The sequence below is a fragment of the Herpailurus yagouaroundi genome, unplaced genomic scaffold (genome assembly GCF_014898765.1).
Source record: "Herpailurus yagouaroundi ecotype Mexico unplaced genomic scaffold, PumYag 159, whole genome shotgun sequence".
Taxonomy (NCBI): Eukaryota; Metazoa; Chordata; class Mammalia; order Carnivora; family Felidae; genus Herpailurus; species Herpailurus yagouaroundi.
Genome location: NW_024412400.1, coordinates 25,762,906 through 25,785,130, shown reverse-complemented (window position 1 = coordinate 25,785,130; position 22,225 = coordinate 25,762,906). Strand labels below are relative to the sequence as shown.

Here is a 22,225-nt window from a genome sequence, read left to right as displayed (position 1 = left end):
TCCTATTATGGACTGAATTGTGTTCCCCCAAAATTTAAATGTTGAAGCCCTATCCCCCAAAGGGACTATATTTGGAGACAGGGCCTTTAAAGAAATAATTAAGATTAAATGAGATCATAAGGGTGGAGCTCTAATCCAGTAGGCCTGGTGTCCTTATAAGAAGAGGAAGAGATACCATGAGTGCATGGGCACAGAAAAAAGGCCATGTGGGGTTACAGAGAGAAGGTGGCCATCTGTAAGCCAAGGAGAGAGGCCTCAGGAGAAACCAAACCCGCTGACGCCTTGATCTTGGACTTACAGATTCCAGAACTGTTAGAAAATAAATTTCTGTTGTTTAAGTCACTGAATCTATGGTATTTTGTTATGGCAGGTCTAGCAAACTGAGACTAGTCTTTACATAGTAGAGATACCTACTGAATTATTTATATGTAGAACAATATGATGTCTGAGATTTGCTGTAAAATACTCTGGGGAAAAATGCTTCGGAAATAAAAATTTAGAGTAATAGATGAAACAAGACAGGCTAAGAATTGACAATTATTGGAGCTGGGTCACAGGTACACAGAGGTTCGTTACACTATTCTCTTCTATTGTAGAGCGCTTTTGAAAATATCCAAATAAGTTGAAAAAATTGACAGTGACAATTGTAAGGTGATTCTGATACATATCTAAAGTAGGTAATTACTGAGAAAGGGTTTTCCAAAATCTGGTGTTCTAACCCGGGCTGAAATAAATGTGTTATTAACATCTACTTATAAATAAGAATTTAACTGAATTCAATAAGGTGGTAGGGAAAGGAATCAAAATGCGGGAGCTGTGGGCAAGGGACAGCAGGCAGGGAAGAAGGAATCAGTATTTACCAAGCGCCTAATGTGTACAAGATGCTTTGTAAACATGATCTTTGGACGCTCACACAGGTCTACGAAGTAGACTTTTTAAAGTTTTAATTTTTTAAAAAAGTTTTAATATGAAGAAACGATGGCGCAGAGAATGTGAATGAATTCCCAAGACCCCACACTAGGAGACGGCTGAGCTGGGATTTTATTCCCACCTGACTGCCTCCAAAGCTTGCATTCTTTCCCCTACCCATCACCTCCTCTCTAGATATTACCAAATGCCAGGCCACAAAGGGCAGAGAAATTTTGAGGAGAATGGGATCATAGAGGGATGGGGCCAATAGGGACTGACAAAGGACCGTAAAGGGCTTGAGCTTGGATGGAAGTCCTGGAGGTACAGCAAAGGACAGGAGAGCATCTGAGAGGTGGGGAGGGATGGCAAGACGCAAATGCAGAAACTTGGTGGCAGATAGAGAATGAGACGCCACTGTGGGCTCTTGGCTCCTGGGGAGACGTGGTGAGGGCAGGATTGGGTTATGGGCAGTGAAATTGAAAGAAGAGGTGTCCCAGGACTTGGACCTGGATACAGTTGGTTAAAATAACAGATTTCAAATCTAGGTGGGAAAATGATGCCTCCATCAACAGATGAGGAAAGCCACGAGGAACTTCTTTCAGGTGGGGAGGGGAGAAAGAAAGAAATACAGGTTAAACGTGTAGAATTGGAGATGATAGTGGAACACCCTAATGGAGAAGCCCAGATGGCAGTTGGGTTGACAGAATTTTAGATTTGAAAAATCATCTGGTCTACCCCTTCATTCAAGAGTGTGAATCCAAGGGGCGCCTGGGTGGCACAGTCGGTTAAGCGTCCGACTTCAGCCAGGTCACGATCTCGCGGTCCGGGAGTTCGAGCCCCGCGTCAGGCTCTGGGCTGATGGCTCGGAGCCTGGAGCCTGTTTCTGATTCTGTGTCTCCCTCTCTCTCTGCCCCTCCCCCGTTCATGCTCTGTCTCTCTCTGTCCCAAAAATAAATAAACATTGAAAAAAAAAATTAAAAAAAAAAAAAGTATGAATCCAAGAAGTAACCAGTGAGTGAGTCCTCAAGTCTAGCTTACACTATGATATAAAATGTGATAGTCATTTTATTCTTGTCTGCTTACCATGTTCCAGGCACTGTTCTAGGCATTGGAGATGCCTAGCGGTAGATAGATTGCCTGAATTATTATAAAGGCCTTTTCATTGGTCTTCTTGCTTCCACCCTGGCATCTCCTTCATTTTCTCTCAGCCAGTAGCCATTATAGTTTCTTTGTTACACATATAGTCTATGTACATGGACTAAAAATGTAAACGGAACCCACTAGACTGTGCTGTGGAATGTATACCCCATAGGGCTATATGTGGCAGCCCCAGGAAAGGGATCCTGTTAAAAGACAGATCACATTACCCCTCTGCACAAAATGCTCTAGAAACTCTTCTCTACTCCCCAAACAGGTAAGCCATACACTAGCCTCAGAACCTTGGTTCTGGTGCTTCCTTCTACCTAGAGAAAGCTCTTCTGCCAGATATCCATCCAGATCTCCTTCGAGGCTTCACTCAAATGTCACCATTTCCTTGAGGCCTTCCTTGGCCACCTGTTTTAAATTGCAACTATTTCCATCTTCTTCCGCTACATTCCTATTCTCCTATACCTGGCTGTCACTCATGCTCATGCTCATGCTTTTTTTTTTTTTTTTTTTGCCTACTTGTTTTTTTCTAACACACTATTTATGTTAACTTTAAGTTGTCTGTCCACCTTCATTGGAATAGAAGCTAGACAGTGGCAGGGCCTTTTGTCCCATTTGTTCACTGTTCAAATCCCAAGAATTCATAACAGCGCCTGGCACATAGGAAGTGCTCAACGAATGAATGAATTCATCGTTTCATGACTGAAGTACGCATGACAACATAACTGATTGAATGAAGACATAGGCTGAGTGCTGAGGGATGACAATGCGGTGCCAATTCAAGCTACCTGAGAATGTCAGTGTAAGTTTCACAGAAGAGGTGACACTTGATCTGGGACTTGAAAGAGAGGGAGGTGGGTCGAGGCAGGTGTGGTAGGCAGAATAATGGCCCCCAAAGATAACCAGGTCCTTTTTCCTGGAGTCTGCGAACATTACCTTTAGATGACAGAAGAGACCTGCAGGTGTGATTAAGTATCTCGAGGTGGGAGAGGTTGTCCGATATTATCCCGGTGGACCCCCAAATGCAATCACAAATACCCTTATAAGAGGGCGACAAAGATAGGTGTAACAGCAGCAGAAGTGAAGGTGACAATGAAGCAAGATACTTACTTTGCTGCTGGCTTTGAAGGCGAAGGAAGGAACTTGGAGCCAAGGAATGCGAAGAATGTAGTTCTAGAGGCTGGAAAAGACAGTTGGATTCTTCCCCAGAGCTTTCAGGGAGCATGGCTCTGCTGACACCTTCATTTTGACTTGGGTGAACTGAAGTTTGGACTTTGGACCTCCAGGACTGTGAGGAAATAAATGTGTGTTGTTTTAAGGCACATGGTTTGTGGTAATTTGTTACAGCAGCCATAGGAAGCTAATACAGCAGGTAAGGGGATCCTAGAAAGAGCAAGTCGTATGTACAAATCATGAAAGTGGCAGCACATTGAAGAATCCCCTGAGAAGTCGAATGGATCTGTGTTCAGCAATAGGGAATGGAGAAAGATGGGGCTGGGCAGGTAGCGGGGGCTAGATTGCGAAGGGCCTTGCACGTCAGGTCAAGGAGTTGAGTGTGTTCCACTGGCATACACTGTGCTGTGTTGCCCAGATCCCCTTTCAGGACCGGTGGGCTTAAGCTTCATGGAGTGCCGCTAGCAGATGGCCCCGTGTCTCAGTTCTCTTGCACTCTTTTCTGAAGGCAGCCGCCTTGCCTGAACTCGCACAGCTTCCTGGAGCAGCCTACATCTGATGACTGGTCTACATAGGAGTAGAAAGAGGCTGCCCATCTTACCCCACTTCAGGAGAACTCTGAAGGGCCGTCCCAGTATCGAAAGTCCCCCTTGGGATTAGTTGCAGCTCTGCTGTGATGACTTCTCCGTGTGCCCAGTCCTGTCTCCTTTCCTCCTGGCCACAGGTGTTCATGTCAAGAGCTCTGCTGAGTAAGCATCAGACCTGCTGGTCTCTGTCTCGTCCTGCTTCTCTGGGAACTCAGCCTGCCAATGTGAGCTAACAAGTCTTTAAGCAAGAGAGTGAAAAGTAAGACTGCCATGGGTGGTGGTGGTGATAACTCAGATCAGTGTGAGGATGGGCTAGGTTGTGGAGAGATTGGAGGACGGATCAGTTAGGAAAATGGGGCAAAACTACAAGTGAGAGAAAATAAAGTCCCCTAGACAAGGGTAGAGGCAAAAGGAACTCTATGTGTGGTCACCAGCTTTTCCATAAACAACCTCATGGAGAGAAGGTCATCATTCTCAGCGAAGCCTGGTTCACTGCATGGACTAAAAAGAAGTCCTTCCTCATGATGGCCCAATCATTGCATTTTGTCCATCATTTCTAGTCTGGTTTTGTAGAGCAATCAACTTCCTTCCTTTTTTCTTTCTTTCTTTCTTTCTTTCTTTCTTTCTTTCTTTCTTTCTTTCTCTTTTTTTTTTAATGTTTATTTATTTTTGAGAGACAGAGTGCAAGTGTGGGAGGGGCAGGAGAGAGAGGGAGACACAGAATCCGAAGCAGGCTCCAGGCTCTGAGCTGTCAGCACAGAGCCCAACGCGGGGCTCAAACTCATGAACCACAAGATCACGACCTGAGCCGAGGTTGGCGCTTGACTGACTGAGCCACCACCCAGGTGCCCCTAGAACAGTCAACTTTCTTACCAAAAATATGTTCTCTGTTTCTCTGGTGAAAAATCCACTTAGGGAAATAGCAGATTTGACCAACCATTCTTCTTAGAACAAGAAGCCTACCAAATGGTGAAGCCTCCACTAGGAAGTGTTCTTTCAACTTTTTCTTGAATACCTCCAGTATCAGGGAGCTCATCTTTTGGCAAGGCAATGTATTCTCACTCTTAGCAGAATCCTTATATCAAATCTGACACTGTCCATAGCTTTTCACTTTGTTAGTTCTAAGTGAGGCATGATTATCAGCATGGAACTAAGTTTAGTAGCCCTGGTTTTAGAGTCAGACAGAACTGGGCTTAAATCCAGAGTGTGTTCCCAACAGTGTCCTCAGTCCACTTATCTCACCTAGTTTGCTCAATGTAAAATGGGGATAAAAATAGAATATACTTACTGAGGTTGTTGTTTATTATTTTTTTTTATTTTTTTAATTCTTTTTTTTTTTTAATTTTTTTTTTCAACGTTTTATTTATTTTTGGGACAGAGAGAGACAGAGCATGAATGGGGGAGGGGCAGAGAGAGAGGGAGACACAGAATCGGAAACAGGCTCCAGGCTCTGAGCCATCAGCCCAGAGCCTGACGCGGGGCTCGAACTCACGGACCGCGAGATCGTGACCTGGCTGAAGTCGGACGCTCAACCGACTGCGCCACCCAGGCGCCCCTTAAATTCTTTTTTTAACGTTTATTTATTTTTGAGACAGAGAGAGACAGAGCATGAATGGGGGAGGGTCAGAGAGAGGGAGACACAGAATCTGAAACAGGCTCCAGGCTCTGAACTGTCAGCACAGAGCCCGACGTGGGGCTGGAACCCATGGACCGCGAGATCATGACCTGAGCCGAAGTCGGCCGCTTAACCGACTGAGCCACCCAGGCACCCCACTGAGGTTGTTGTTTAAAAGAAATGTTTAGGGGCACCTGTTGGCTATGACTTTTGATTTCAGCTCAGGTCATGACCTCATGGCTCATGGGCCCAAGCCCCACGGCTCATGGGTTCCTTGCTGACAGCATGGAACCTGCTTGTGATCCTCTCTCTGTCCCTCCCCCACTTGTTCTCTCTTTCTCAAAATAAATAAATTAAAAAAAAAAGTATGCTTAAAGCATGATAATTGGCACATGGTAAATGCCTAATAAATGGTAAAAAAATTACTATGGATGTGAAATGTCAATTTAATACATCTCCTTCTAAGTATTGCATTATGATATATGCCCTCTTCAGAGGAGAGAGAGAAAGAAAGAGAGATAGGGTGTGTGTGTGTGCCATCTCTCCATTGAATTGTGAGTGGATATGCACCTGGCCTTCTTGAATTCGATGTATGTTAAGCACAGATATTGTGTGTAGACTCTCATTCAGGACATGCAGAGGATATAATCAAGGTGTCTCTCAAGTTTGGTTGTTTTTTTTTTTTCCTACTTAGAAGAAGAAAGGATTTGCTTTCCATTTACCAAACAGCAGGCCTGCATAATAAGAAAGGATTGATTTTCTCAGCATTCCATTAGCTCTGGGTCTTTAAAGAGAGCATAATGCACTCCAGTGGGGAGATGAATTGCATCATCCGGGAGCTGGAAAGAGACCTAGAGAGGAATCAGGCTGGAATCTTAGCATTCAAAGGGAATAATCCTACTCTCCTCCACATTCACCATATATGTTTTTTTTTTAATTCCCTAAAGTCTGGCAGTTTATACCCACATTTCCGATCCAGACACATGTTTCATAACCAGCTCAGCTGCCGACCCAGTTAAATAATAATGAGTGATTTTTATAAATCTAAACTTTCTCTCATAAGAATCCAGCGGAAGAGGCTGCAGGGTGGTGGTTGGGAGAGAAGTCATCAGTAGTGATGTTGAAACCTCTTTGATTGATGGCGCTAAACACTAGCTGTCTGCAAACCATCAAACCACTGGTGGGAGAAAAAGAATTCAGTGAATCCACTGGTTGTTTTGTCCACCTGCAATCCACACAAGTAAAAGATAGAAATTCAAAGAAGAAAATGTTGCTTTCTCAGAGAATTCAGTGATCTTTTTTTCCCCCGTTGAAGAAAGGTCGCCTACTGGAGGTTGTTATAGGAAATATAGAACAACCAGGGGCTGAGACACTCAGTTGGTTAAGCGTCCAACTCTTGATTTCTGCTCAGGTCATGATCTCAGAGTCGTGAGATCAAGCCACAAATTGGGCTCTGTGCTGGGCATGGGGCCTGCTTGGGATTCTTTCTCTCTTTTACTCTCTGCCCCTCCCCTCCCAAAATAAATAAATAAACATCTAAAAATATATATACTTACCTGGGTGGCTCAGTCGGTTGAGTGTTCGACTTCCACTCCGGTCATGCCGTTCCCGGGTTCGAGCCCCGTGTTGGACTCTGTGCTGTCAGCTCGGAGCCTGGAGCCTGTTTCGGATTCTGTGTCTCCCTCTCTCTCTGCCCCTCCCCTGCTCATGCTCTGTCTGTCTCTCTCTCAAAGATGAATGAACATTTAAAAAAAATTTTTTTTAAAAAGATTCTCTCTCTCTCTCTCTCTCTGCCCCCCCCCCCATGGGTGCATGCGTGCACTTTCTCTCTCTCTCTCTCTCTCTCTCTCTCAAATAAAAAAATAATAATAAAAGAACATTGCCAATGGTAAGATGGCAAAGGTTTAACAACAGACTGGGGGGAGGGGTCCCTGATTTGTAGAAAGCGCTTGTGTCTGTGGTGGAAACACTCTCACCGTAGTCCGTTTCTGTTTCAAGCTACCAACATGATACCACCGAATGCGATGTTGGGAAGAAGAATCCAATAGCACCACATTTTATAGTGTTTCCACCATTCAGATACAATAGAAGTGGTAAACTCAAGAGCACAGAGAATAGTAAAATGTAGTGAAATCATTGGGAAGTGGAGATTTTATTACCTTTGCATTTAATGTATTTATTTGGGTATAAGTTTGCATAATGTAGTTTTTAATTATGGCTGTTTTTAATAGCCAGCTATCAGAATTCCTGAAAATATAACAGTGCATGTGAGCCAAGAGAAGAGGCTCCAACTGAACCCTGACTCTTGTGGCACTTGAAGACAACTCATTTTCCTTAGATATTGGGGATGGGAGGCATATAAACCTCTCTCCAGTCCCGTCCCCATCCCTGACCATTTTCTCACTCATTCATCTTTTGTTTAGTCAATAACCATTTATTGAGCATACACAGGGCACCGGAAATAGTGAAATGACCAAGAGGAGAGCTCAAGATAGAGAATGGAGCTGACTACAGGGGAGAGTAATAACTAACACATGTGACAGAGATAGAAATGGGCAAGCTGACAGTGAGGAAGGAAGGGTGGCCTCTTGGACTGAGATCCAGGGAGGGCTACCGGCCACTCAGCCTTCAGGTTGCCTCACTAAAAGTTTGACCTCCGAGCTCTTTTTGATGCAGTAGATCTTTCCCCCTACAGATACACTGTCTTCCCTCATCTTCCAGGATATCACCCTCTTCTTACCTTGTTAGCTGCTCCTGCTCGGTCCGTTGCTGGCTGCTCTTTACCTCCACAACCTTCTGATGTTGCAGTGTCCCAGATCCCAGTCCTTGGACCTCTTCTCTTTCTTACCTCCCTCATCCAATGGTAAGTTTTCCAGCGTCATGGCTGTAGCTTACCCACCTGCAGTGCTGACCCTTCCTCTGAACTCCAGACTCATTTCTCCACTTGCCCATTTGACAACCCTACTGGACGGCTAGTAGATATCTCACTCTTAACATGCCGAACACCTGACCTTCTGTCCTTTGCAATTTCCTTCTCTTTTATCTTCCCATCCCAGGAAATGGCAACTCCATCCTTCTAGCTATTCAGGAGCTCAAATCTATAGGACATTCTTGCCTCCTCTTTTTCTCTAACACCTCAAATCCAATCTATCGGCAAAGATGATGGATTCTGTCTTCAAAATATCCAAACGGCAACCTTGTCCCGCCACTTTCACGACCTCCACTGCGGACCAAACCATCACCATCTCTCACCTGAGTGTTTCAATACCCTTCTAATGGGCCTCCCTGCTTCCACTTTGTTCACACCCCTTCCTCCCTTCACCTCTATCACTTCTCAACATAGAAGCCAGAGTGGTCCTGTTGAAAAGAAAAGTTTGATCATTTCATTACAGTGCCTGACATATGGCAAACTTTCTACTATTGTTGCATTTAAATTCACAGACAATTTATTCTACTCAGTGATACCATGATTTCTAATACCTGATTTTGTTAGTTCTCAAAGATGAATAACTTGGGCTTAAACGGGATACCCAGGATTACACAGGCAACTGAGTGGGTCTTTAGTCTCAGAGATGCTGGCCTGCAGTACAAACAATGCCTTCAGAAGAGCAATTTTATTTTATGTTTTAAGTTTATTCATCCATTTTGATAGAGAGAGAGAGAGAGAGATTGAACACACAGGAGGGGCAGAGAGAGAAGGAGAGAGAGAATCCCAAACAAGCTTCGCACTGTCAGCGTAGAGCCCGATGTGGGCCTGGACTTCATGAACCACGTGGGGCCGAGTCTAAGTCAAGAGTTGACTGACCCACCCAGTCGCCCCTCCCTATGTTTAATTTTTAAAAATTGAGATGCTATTTACTTACAGTGAGATTGACCACTTTTAGCGTGTACAGTTCTATGAGTTTTGACTAATGTATGCAATCAGGGAACCACCACCACAAATTGATTCATAGAGTTTACATTTTCTCAAGTGAAATAGGGATTTCTGGGTATACCCGTGTTACTAAAAAGCCTATAGTCTAGAATATTTTTGAATAAATGCAGAATTCTTGCTCTCAAATCTCTGACAAACACTGATGAAAATGGTAAAATCACTCTTCCTTTTGGAGGATCCTCTGTGTCTCAATCACTAAGAGGAGTGATTTGTAAATTAGCAAAGTCATTGTTTGGTCAAATGGTTCTATTGAAAATAATTTTACCAGTACTCAGAAATAGTTTGTAGCTTTCCTTCTTAAGAATAATAAATATTTCAGGGGCGCCTGGGTGGCTCGGTCGGTTAAGCGTCCGACTTCAGCTCAGGTCACGATCTCACGGTCCGTGAGTTCGAGCCCCGCGTCGGGCTCTGGGCTGACGGCTCAGAGCCTGGAGCCTGTTTCCGATTCTGTGTCTCCCTCTCTCTCTGCCCCTCCCCCGTTCATGCTCTGTCTCTGTCTCAAAAATAAATAAACGTTAAAAAAAATTAAAAAAAAGAATAATAAATATTTCCCTTGTTTATATATATATTTTTAAATGTTCATTTATTAAATTTTTTTTTACATTTATTTATTTTTGAGAGACAGAGAGAGACAGAGCATGAGCAGGAAGGGGCAGAGAGAGAAGGAGACACAGAATCTGAAGCAGGCTCCAGGCTCCAAGCTGTTAGCACAGAGCGCGATGTGGGGCCTCAACTCACGAGTAGTGAGATCATGACCTGAGTGGAAGTCAGACCCTTAACCAACTGAGCCACCCAGGTGCCCCACCCTTGTATATATATTGCTTTGCATTTTTCCCACTGAGAGTGCAAAAGTCCACCCGTTGGAATACTATGATTGCCTTGTGGTGGGTGAGGTCTTGCACTGTGGGACGGAATCAGTGCAGTCTTAATGCAGGCCAAGGTGCTACCTGCTTGTTTGATTTTCATTTTTTCTTAAACAAGGTAGTTCTTTATGGATGCAGATAATGTACTGAATTAACAATACCAATGGGAAAGGACACAAACAATGATGTTCCACACCACAGCTTAAACAAAACCTGCCCTTTCTTAACTAATCTGGGTTTTTATTTGGACAGTTATTATTATTGTTTTTATTATGCAATGGTTCTCAACCTTGGCTGCATATAATAATCACAGAGGAGCTTTAAAAACAAACAGGGGCACCTGGGTGGCTCAGTCGGTTAATCATCTGACTTCAGCTCAGGTCATGATCTCATCATGGTTTGTGAGTTCAAGCCCCGAGTCGGGCTCTGTGCTGACAGCTCGGAACCTGGAGCCTGCTTTGGATTCGGTGTCTCCCTCTCTCTCTGCCCCTCCCCCACTAATGCTCTGTCTGTCTGTCTCTCTCTCTCTCTCTCTCAAAAATGAATAAACGTTAAAAAAATAAAAATAAATAAACAAATATGATGCAGGGCCCGTCTCAGAACAAGTCTGAAATTAAAATCTGAGTGGCACTCGGGAATCAGAAACAGTTAAGGCTCCCTGGGGATATTCTATTATGCCACCTCAATTGAGAGCCAGAACTGCTACTCTAGCTGGGCACAAAACTTCCTGCGTGGTTTTGAAGGTCTTCCCTCCAAAGGTTGGCCAGAGCTGGGGGTAGCCTACTGGAGGGGGAAGATTCCAGAGCAGAGGTTAAAGGATCTGTATTAGTTCCAGCTAGCAGAGAAAACTGGACTTCTTTGGGCATTTGTTTCAGGACCAGGAGAAGGCGAAGCGAGTGAGGTGCCTCGAGTGCAAAATTTAAGGAGACACTGGATCCTTACTGCACTTGATCCTGAGAATACATGCCTCTTTAAATTTTGCACCCCCAGTACCTTATTTGCCTTACTCTATTCCCTCATCTGCTGGGTTTCTCATCTGTAAACTGATGAGGCGGGCTTGACTACTATCTTTCCCAGTGCTAATATTTTATGTCCCAAACATAAACCTTAGGCCAAGCTAGAAGAAAATGGAAACTTGTGTAATAATCTGGTTTAGTTCAGTCAGTAGCCAAAGCGGAATAATTCAGACCAAAGGTACTCTCTTCTTCTGCAACAGGAGGGCAGATTTTCTTTGTTCTGGTCTTCAGGAAGGTTGTATGAACATTCCTCAGTGCATATTCCTTAATGCTATCAACGGTCCTCAGACCTCTGCTTCTAGCACTTGTCTTTGACTTTTAGCCCAGGCCATCTACAAATTGCTATGTGTTCGCTTGTGCAACCTAAAAAGTGTCAAAATATGTGTGTTAGTTGGGGAGGACTGAGTTAAGTGTCTCCCTGGCTGTGCCCCCTAGGGGTAATATGTATTTTATTTTAAAACTGAAATAACTTGAAAGGAAGGCTTGGGGGGGGGGGGCCGGGAGCATACGAAGTTAGCTCCTCCTGACAAGTGAGAGACAATTGTTAAATTTTCAGGAATTGGGTGATACGGTCATCATTAAAAATTAACTTATTAAGAACTTACAATTAAATAAATTCTATTTAAAAATGGAGGTAACAAATATTCCAAATTCATCATGTACTAATTATTTGACTACATTTTACTACTATCACATTCTTGAGGTTGCTTAGGTCTATTGTACAGAAATATTAAATAATGGAGTATTGCTGAGCACCTCTCCCCAGCTGCACTCGGTGATATCACGCAGTAGCTGGGTATCAGCTGCAATAGGCGTCTTTATACCATGGAAATTGGCAAGTTGTGCAAATCACGGCTTTGTCACTTGGAGATTCAGTTGTTATACATTTGCCAGCACGCCACTGGCTTGGGTTAACTAATGAGTTGAAAAGTATGGTCCTTGGGATGTCCTATTGCCCCTTATAAAGCAGCTACATGTTAGTGGGGAGAGCTGGGCACTGACTAGTTCTGCTAATACTTTTGAGAATACCGTCTCTGTCCTGCAATTTCCCCCCATCTCTGAAGCAGGCAAAAGTGCAATGCTTGCCCCTGTCATCCCATAAGATCACTGTGAAAAGAAAAACTTATTTTAACGGTCTAAAATAGTTCTATAGTTTATGTTTTGTGGTTTCATGAATGGGCTCTAAAAAAGGGAATGCCTCATGCAAACACGAGACATCGTTACAGAGGATCACACAGTCTCAAGAGAACAGTCAACGGATACGAAGGCATATTTCTGTATTTAATTTAGTGTTTGGTTGGATGTGAGGAGAGATAGAATAATGTTCCAATGCCCATCTTTGGAATCTGTGCCCTTTTGGGGGAACTTGATGCACCGGAGCAGTTTTTAAGATGGCACATTTCGGTTACGCTGGGACACTTGAGTGGCTAAATTAACTCATGGCTCAAACTAAGTGCTATTAATAACTCAGAATTTTATGTTAAGATTATTCACTTGTAGGCATCTTTTTTCACAGAAAAATACGTGTGAACAAAACGTAAAAGGATTAATTTAGCATCATATCCCGTGATTTCAATGTGGGGCGAAGTGGTAAGTTGTCACTGTATTTCCTTTGCCAATACTCACACTTGATCTGCAGCTGTGAACTGAGTTCGGGCCAGAGATGGACAATGTCACCCTCACTCTTGCCCCACTGTGACCATTAGACACGATCTTGAGTTGTCTGAACCCAGCTCTGGACTATAGAGCCTTGGGGAAGTATAAGTTTATGGCAAGGAGTCTGAATCCATTTCAAACCTCAAAGCTTTTTTTTTTGTCTTTTCAGTAAAATAATGACTATTTTTCAAATTCATCCAGATTCTGTTCCTATGAGCCAAACACAGTTTCATTTCAAGGCTTTACTGAATCCATAGAGTCTTTGGGTCATCAGGGCTTCCCTATGGTTAAATGGGTTGTCCCCTGGCCCAAAGTGCCTTGTATGAGGGGGCTCATACAAGGGTTGAAAACGAACCCCAATTCCTTTCCATGAGCCATTTGTCTACTTTGGGGCTGAGTCATCCCCAGGTGGCACCATATTTTAACTGATCCATCTAGAAAGACTTCTTTTATCTCAATTTCATAAATGCATGTAAACACCAGCAGGGGCTCTCTGAGCATTATATATGTTCTCTGCCAATAGATAGATATTAATAAACAACTACCAGAATACAGGTGTCCAAGTGTTTTTCCCTCAGAAAAAGAAATCTTTATGCCCCAAAAGGTTGGAAAATCCCGTGTGAGATCTTCAATCTGTTTGCACCCACATTTCTAATTCTTCTGTCAGTTCTGTGTGTGTGTGTGTGTGTGTGTGTGTGTGTGTGTGTGTGAGTGTATGTGTGTGTATGAACGCAGTTGGAAGTTCTCCCCTCAAACAGAGACCAGATTAACTGGAATTTTTTAGTCTCCATTCTTCCCCAGACTCTGGTGAAGATTCTACGAATATCATGGCTGTCATGGACCCATCCACACTCTACCAGCTACCTTTTGCTGCACAAGATGCCCCAAAACTTATGTTAAAACAATAAACATTTATGATTTCTCATGATTCTATGGGTCAGCTAGATCAGCTCAGTTGGGGCTGGATGACCTAGAATGGCCTTACTTACATGTCTGGAGGTTGGCTCCATGACAGCTGGGGCATTGGAGAAACTTGACCATGTATCTTTTGTCATTCAGCAGGCTAGCTTGGGTTTATTCATTTAGCTGTGAGTTTCCCAAGAACACAAGAGAGTTAGCCCTGATGCACAAGCACTTTGACAGCCTCTGCTCGCACCCTGTTTGCTCAAGTCCCATCAACAAAGCAAGTAGCAAGTTCAGCTCAGAGTCTGAGTAGGAGGACACAGCCAACTGGCATTGATAGAAATTGTGGCCACGTTTACAAATTACTGTGCTCACTGATTTTAAAGACATTAAGGAACAAAATTCTACTTCCAGTTTCTACCAGGAAAAAAGAACTGTTTCTTGCCTTGCCTAACATTATAGCTATGTAATTTTAAAGTTTCCAATAGCTACATTACAAGAAGCAAAAAGAAACAGATAAAATGAATTTCCATAATGTATTTTATTTAACCCAATATATCCAACATTGTCATTTCAGCATATAATCAATATAAAGAATTATGAGATATTTTTCTTTTTACTTTTTCATACTCAATTTTCCAAATATGGTGTACATTTCATACTAAGAGTACGTCTGAATTTGGACCAGCTGCATTTCAAGTGCAATAGCTACACAGGGCTTATGTCTACCTCACTAGACAGCACAACTTTAGAACATGGGCTTCATTTCTTTATTTACATGAGAAAACCGAGGCTCAGGGAGGATAAGTAGTTTTCCCAAGGTCACGTGGCTGGCAAGTGGTTGACCCAGGATTCAACCCTAGGTTAGCTGGACACCAAAGGCTTTACTCTCTCTACTGTACCACATTGGCTGCTTCAACAGGCAGGATTTTGGGGGGGGCGGGGGGGGGTGGGGGGAGGAAGCACTGGATCACAGCCTGGCTTTTGAGATGTAAACCATTTCCCTTTTCCTTAGCCCATGGGGTCTAAATCTATCTCTGACTTCCAAGCCTTCCACAGTTTAGCCTTTAGTGGTTCATTCCCACTGTTCTGCATTCATGCCAGTCTCCCTTCCCACCCTGCACACATATTATATTAACCTGGACGTAGTTTACTCCTACACTACCTACCCTTCCGGTGTCAGTTCACCAACTCTTTGAAAGAAGATGGGCTCTTCTTTCTTTCCTGGTGGTGCTATATCTCCAGAAAGGTTGCGAAGGTCCCAGGAATATGAGGTATGTTAATGATTTCTCTTTATCTTCACACCACACATTTTGTACTGTTCTTTCTTGGTAGTGGGAGCTTAATAAGTCGGTGACCCATCTGAGCTGGCATCAGAGGAAGGATCAGGGTGCTCAAAAGAAGGGCCTTGGATGATGGCCTCCAAGGCACCCTCTTTCTGTGAAAGGTAAGGAAGGCAGCTGGCTGACCACGTGACTATGCAGCAGGCACGGGGCAGCCTGGTACGTCAGAGGCCCTCAATAGATGTTTTGTTGGAAGAATGGATCGACTGTTCTTCTAAGTCAGTTTGAGACCAAAAGCAGGGTTGGATTGACAGACTTCTCGCCACACCCACAAAACCGATAAACATAGTATTTTGCAAATATTATATAAATGCTGAGTGTAAATTTGGTAGCAGAATAAAAATGGATATTAACGACTGACAGTTAAAAACTGCTCAGTCTCTGATTGATCTTTTCCAACACTCTATTTTTCTATCCGAACAGAGTATATTTTCCAACATCTTTTATGTTCCTCTGGTGAAAAAAAACCCAGCGATTAAAGAATATTTCACTTCTGATCGTTCCTTTCAAACATTTTCCTGTTCTGTTTGAAGAAAGCATATTTTTCACCTTTTTTTTTTCCCCCAACTCTGGTGAAACGTTGGAGCAGTTTTGGTTCTTGAGTTGTTTTTTTTTTTCCCCCACATAATTAAGCTGATTAGTATCCCATATGGAGTGGAAACAATTGGCTTCACGTATGCTGGTGGATGGTTACCCACAGAGCGGTCACTGTTTACATGCTTCCCATTTCCTTGTTAGATAAAGATCTGGCAGACTTGAACTCTGTGAACATTACAGCCTCTGGTTATCAGACATGCCTGTATCCTGTTTAGTGGTATGAGATGAGATAGGTATTCTATAATTTTGTACAGAAGGAACTTTGAAGATGCTTACCCAGCATCCATTTCCTTTCGCCTGTTTCTGGAGGCCCCCTGATTTGTTCAGGGAGTTTTGTTTGGGTCCATGCAGCCCTGAGGTTTAGGGAAGTTGACTCCACCTCCAGTTGCAGTGCGGGCTTGATTGGTCTGAATAATCTTCCCTCCTTGCCGCAGAAAAAGTCTAGGAATCCAGACCTTAGACAGTTAGTGTGTGACATTCCTCAGGCCAAAGGGATTGGTTCAGGGGTGGGCATCTGACCAAATTCTCGCCAATGAGATGATGCAATAGAAGGTTTGGCAGGAGTTTCAGGGTAAGAGGTCTCACTTTTTTTTTTTTCCATTTTAGAACATGAAATTAATTGAGCACTGTGTCATCATTAAAAGTACTATTTTCAATAGATTTATAATGATGTGGAAAATGATTATGACATAATATTAAATAAAAAGGATTCAAAATTGCTAACACTCGAGAATCTTAACAATTGCAAAAACCCGTTAGAAGAAAAATGCTAAAGGAGTGGTTTTCTGAGTGACTGAGTTACGATTTTCAATCTGTTTGTCTCTATTTTTCAAGTTTTTTACAGTGCACATGTGACATCTATTGTCTAGGGTAAAGAGTGTTTAAGAGGTCTCACTCTTAACAGCCGTGTTACTGAGCGGAGTGGTCCCTCTTCTTTGGACATTGTTATGGCCAGACTGCAAAGCCAGGAGATGCTACGGTCACCTTGCCGTCAGCCTGACCATGCTGCGAACCCACAAAAGAGGGAGGGACCAAGCAGATGATAGAGAGGCAGTTTGGAGGCTGATGGAACCACACTTGATGGCTATTGTACATCTGGACTCTTTTAGTTGCATGAGTCAGTAAATCCCCTTTAAGGTATGAACCAGTTGAAATGGAGTTTCTGTTACTTTTAGCCAAAGGCATCACTACTGATATAGACAATTTTACCAAAGAAATGTGAATCAAAAAATGAGAAGTCAGCTTAACATAAATGTGTGGATGCATATAGGAAACACAATACAAAGCAGGCCTGGATGGAGTATAGTGTCCCCCCTACCCCCACCCCCACTTCTATCTTCCAAATGAAGAAATGAGTTCATAGAGTTTCGACAAAGCTTTGAAGGAACAGAGCCAGAGTTCCTGCTAGGCTTATAAACCCTAGATATTAACAAAAAGCTGTACTTTGACAAGTTCCTTCAGAGAAGCCCTATGGGCAGCTTGATACCAGACCCTACCTTCACCTGATCTTAACAGCCAAGCCCAAAGCCTCCTACTTTTTTGTTCATAAAATATTTGAACAGAAAACAGTTCGGAGTATATCCTGGTTTTCGACCCAAGGTTCTGCCTTGATAACCTTGCCGTTTTTCTTCGAGTGATTTGTTTTTTCTTTCTGAAAAAATGCTTAAGAAGATAAGTCCTTCACTTACCTAGACACGAGCATGGCACCCTGATAAAAATAGTGTAGTCAGATTCTGTCTGAACCTCACTTTCTACCCCCAAGCAATTTGTCAAGATATTTTCCTAAATATAGAGAGTTCTCCTGCCAAGAATTCTGCCTGGCAGTTGTCAGGCAATGAAATTGCAATCTCCTGATTACCAATGAATGAACGAATAAATGGTCCTTCCACCAAGAGATGACATCATACTGTATAGATTTACTGCTACTCTTTTTTTTTTTTTTTAAGTTTATTTATCCTGAGGGGTGGGAGGTGGAGAGAGAGAGAGAATCCCAAGCAGGGTTTGCACTAACAGTGCCCCGACTTGGGGCTCAATCCCACTAACTGTGAGATCATGACCTGAACTGACACCAAGAGTCATGCTTAATCGACTGAACACCCCCCCCCCAACCCACCCAGGTGCCCCGACCCTATTGCTACTCTTTTGAAGAATCTATTACAGTCCTGGTCTAGAGTGCTACTACCTTTATCTTTTAAAAGGGCTCTGAACTCTCTGAAGTTCAACACTAGGATGAAATATTTTTAAAACTTTCCCCAATATTTGACAATGGATATTATGTCATTATTTACCTTGCAACTATTATTTTGGCACATTGTAAAGCACCGGTAATATGGCCATTTCAGAGTTACACTTGTCTAGTTATTTAACCCTGAAGTTCCTTTTTAAAGGGAATGGTGTGGACAAATGGGTGCATGAAGCATATTTCAGGGAACAGTGAACTGACCAGTATGACTGGAGCAGAGAATAATGGGGAAGCGTTTTCAAATGTAATGCAGAAAATCTTAAAACCCAAAGTAAAAAGTTTTCTCCCATGGGTGTATGTTTCTAGATGTGGGAGGAATGAGGACTGCAGGCTTTAAGAAGGTGAGTGTGGTTGCAGAGTGCGTGACTCTGAGGTTGGGGCCTATTTCAGATGACATGAAGGGGCCCGTGTGCCACTGGAACAGCATGATGGCAGGAGTGGCAAAAAGAGTGGGAACGATGAACCAGAGTAGAAGATGTTAGGAAGACAGAGAATTGACTTCTCTTGGGGACCAACTGGGTAAGGAAGTCCAGACAGAGAGGACATCAAAAGTGATCCTAAGTTTCAAAGCCTCCATAATGGGTGGATGAAATTACCACTGGAAATGTCAGGAAACGCAGAAAAGAGAGGCAGTATTAGGAGATAAGAAAAAGGAATCTGTTCCCCAAACGACTGAGTTTGGGATGATAGTAGGACAAGAGGTAGTGCTGCCCATTAGGCAGTTGGAAAGATATAACTAGAGCTGGTCAGGGCTGGAAATAAGATCTGGGAGCTGTTGCCTCCTCAATTCCTCTTTTCTTCTGAGTAGAATCCCACCTGTGTTTGGGTTGCAGTGGCTCAGACAGGGTGGATAAATCATGACTGGCCAAGGTCCAAACATGATAATTTATTTCCCTTTGGTTGGTCAAGGGGTGAACATGTGATCCAATTCTGGCCAATGGCCAAGGGACTTCTGGAAGGATTTTCTTCCTGATAAAACAGACCTCCATGAGGAGAAGGCCGTTTGGCTTTCATTTCTTTCCTTCCTGCTTGCGACCCTGTCAGGAGAGAATGGGATTGTTGGAGAGATGTGGCTTGACGTGTTGAGAGATATGGCTGACACATATGTCACAGTGATGGTGACAAAGCGGAAAGAGAGTAAGAACCTTTGGTCAGTCACTGGTGTCCTTGTTGATCTGCTGAACCAAGTCTGGAATTGCCTACCTCCAGACTTCTTGTTACACACAAGTTTATTAAATGTCTTTGTTACTTATGTTATTATTAGTTGGTATTTTATTACTTTCCCCTGAACATATCTTAACTAAAACAGATGTAATTACTAATGCCTGTGAGAACTGACATAATCTGAGAGGGAGGGAGTAAGAGAAAGACAGAACCTGGAGATATACCCATATTAGGAGATGGGAGCTTTTCACTAATCAAACCTTAAGATTTTTAATAAAAAAGGTACATAGGAAATTTGTTTTTAATTATGAAAACATACCACACACAAACATACACTCCTACAATCTCCTTCCTCCAACCACACATTCCAGAGAGCATATGTTCCAAATGAAAGGTCAAAAAGGAGATGGGTTTCAGTTTGGAGCTATAGGAGGGCAATTATTTCTCTAATGTGGTTTGCTTCCTGTTGCTAAAACTGAGTCCCTTCAAATGAGATTGTTTGCTAAGTGAGGCATCTCCTTCCTCTTCCACCCTTGGATGAATTAGGGAGCAAGAGGAATCAGTCAAGTTTCCTCACTGTGATGGGCCGAGGAGCTCTGTGTATTCCCTGTGGATAGTGGCCTGCCACTGGAGAGGCCACAGGCTGGAGCAAGGAGCTGACTCATAGGGTAAGGAGAAAATGGCCTGGATCTTTCACAGAGGTAAGCAGTGTCCAATTGCACTGGGGGGAGGAGGGAGAGGTTATGACAAAGAAAGCCGTATCTATTCCACTGAGCAATTAATGCCATTATTTTTCTTCAAAAAGCATTTTCTCTTAAACCATCGAGGATAATTTAGCCTCCATCTTGACAGAATGTACTAATGACTGCTAATGGATACATTCTTTTAATAAATGAAGAGGCACAAGAAAATTGCCTGATATTAAACAGAGTCCCACATGTCTTATCGGAGTCTATAATGGCCCTATCAAGTGACCTAAATGAAAGAAATGTGACTCTTCAGGGGTTAAAGGAGTCTATTTTTTCTTAGTGCAATATAAATTCGCTGCTAGGGAGAACAGTAATTCATTGGTCTATCCTAAGAAATGTTTAAAAGGGGGGCCATATCTCAAGTTAAATGATGCATTTCCTATTGGTAGTGAAGAAAATATGAAATAGAACCTCTGTGCAGTGTGGATACATATAAATAGCCTCTTATCTGGCAATAGAGCCCAAAACTCTTTTGGGTCTTTGATCCTTGGAATTTTTAGCCCAGAAGTTGAAGAGCCTGGTAATTTGTTATTAATTTTGTCCAATTTTTTTCAATACCTTCCAGGGTGCTTTTTGTTGGTTGGTATGATTTGGTAATTTTAAACTCTATTCTTGGAAATGTTTCTCCAGATTCAAGTAATTCCTAGTACTCTACCTTCAGTGGGACACTTCTAAAAATGAATAAAGAATTCCAACAAATCAATAAGAAAAAGACAAACAACCCAAAAGAAAAATGGATACAAGAAATGAACCAGAAAATCAAAGAAGAAGAAATGGCCAATAATGATACGAAAAGATGAATGATCTGTATTATAGTCTTTTGCAACTTGCTGTTTGCAATACAACACTATGACTCTAAGCTTTTCATCCACCCGTGGTATTGTGTGTGGCAATATTCATTTTCACTAGTGTGACAGTATTTCATTGGGTGAGTATTCCACAATTCTATTCTCCCCAAAATACATGTAGCGTGAATCTATATTTATAATGCTCAAAAACAGCTACAAATCATATATTATATTGCAAAACAATACTTGATAGAACTTTTTTTTTTTTAAAAAGCCAAGTAATGGGGCGCCTGGGTGGCGCAGTCGGTTAAGCGTCCGACTTCAGCCAGGTCACGATCTCGCGGTCCGTGAGTTCGAGCCCCGCGTCAGGCTCTGGGCTGATGGCTCAGAGCCTGGAGCCTGTTTCCGATTCTGTGTCTCCCTCTCTCTCTGCCCCTCCCCCGTTCATGCTCTGTCTCTCTCTGTCCCAAAAATAAATAAACGTTGAAAAAAGCCAAGTAATGATAAAGACAAATTTCAAGATAATGTTTCCTTGGGGAAGGGGGAGATTGACATTGGGGATGAGATGAGAGAATGTATCTGTTATCTATTGCTGCATAAGGAACCACACTGAAGCTTAGTGGCTTAAAACAAAAATCAGTTATTTCTCATAATTCTCTGGGTCAAGACTTCCCACAGGGTTCTTCCACACAGAACCATCTGGCCCTCTCGTGCAACTGCATTCAGCGGGACTGGGCTGGATGGTCAAGATGGCCCCACCCTCAAGGCTGCTATGCCTTGGACCTTTTCTACTTGATTTCTCTCACCATGTGGTGTCTCATCCTCCAGGGCCTCTTTTTCCATGTGGCCTTTCCCTCCAGCAGGGTAGACTGGATGTTCTTTACAAGGAGAAAACACCCACACAGTACTTATGTAATTAAAACTTAATTACAATTAAAATATATTACCTAATTAAAGAGTGCTCTGTGGCCAGATTGTTTTTGGAAATGCTGCATACAGCATCCCCTGTTAGAGCTTCATAATGCAAAAAATAAAAAAATAAAAAAAAAAAATAAAGCTTGCTAAAGGCTTTGAGAAGTCTCCCAAGGAGCAAAGAAGAAAAGACCTGCTTTGGTGAAAGGAGCTGGTAAGAGAAGGCAGAAGCGCTCCGCCTTCTCTGTCCTCAGGGATATAGGAAGGGAGTACTGAGGTAGAGAAAGCTCAAAGGCTGGGGCTCATCATCTGAACTCTGCTACTCCTGCTCCTTCAAAGCGCAGTGTAACTGAGGGAGGCTCTGACAGCCTCACACATGAGGCCGGAAGTGGCCTGGAGGCCAGAGAATCAACAGTGCTGCTCCTGGAATTAGGTCACCTAGGTCCCAGTCCCTCCCCGCTGCCCTGCCCTGCTCTTGAATTAGCTCATTTTCCTGACTCCTATCTCTAATTTGCTTTAACCCCTCTGACCTGCTTTTAATGTTTATTTATTTTTGAGAGAGAGAGAGAGAGAGGGACAGAGCACAAGCAGGGGAGGGGCAGAGAGAAAGAGAGGGAGACACAGAATC

At 43.0% G+C, this 22,225-nt stretch overlaps 2 long non-coding RNA genes across 2 annotated transcripts in view; one reads left to right on the top strand and one right to left on the bottom strand.

Annotated features, from left to right (window-relative positions):
• Positions 1-15,139, bottom strand: part of LOC121033645 (uncharacterized) — a 35,979-nt gene extending 20,840 nt beyond the window's left edge. The window contains exons 1-2 of the long non-coding RNA XR_005792038.1: positions 14,972-15,139; positions 3,166-3,343 (exon numbers count right to left, since the gene is read on the bottom strand). This is a non-coding gene — a long non-coding RNA (uncharacterized LOC121033645). The remainder of the gene's footprint in view (positions 1-3,165; positions 3,344-14,971) is intronic.
• The window catches only part of LOC121033643 (uncharacterized), a 39,508-nt gene extending 17,871 nt beyond the window's left edge, over positions 1-21,637 (top strand). Inside the window, exons 3-7 of the long non-coding RNA XR_005792036.1 lie at positions 8,152-8,293; positions 15,138-15,249; positions 19,695-19,849; positions 20,528-20,825; positions 21,353-21,637. This is a non-coding gene — a long non-coding RNA (uncharacterized LOC121033643). The remainder of the gene's footprint in view (positions 1-8,151; positions 8,294-15,137; positions 15,250-19,694; positions 19,850-20,527; positions 20,826-21,352) is intronic.
• The last annotated feature ends 588 nt before the right edge of the window (positions 21,638-22,225 follow it).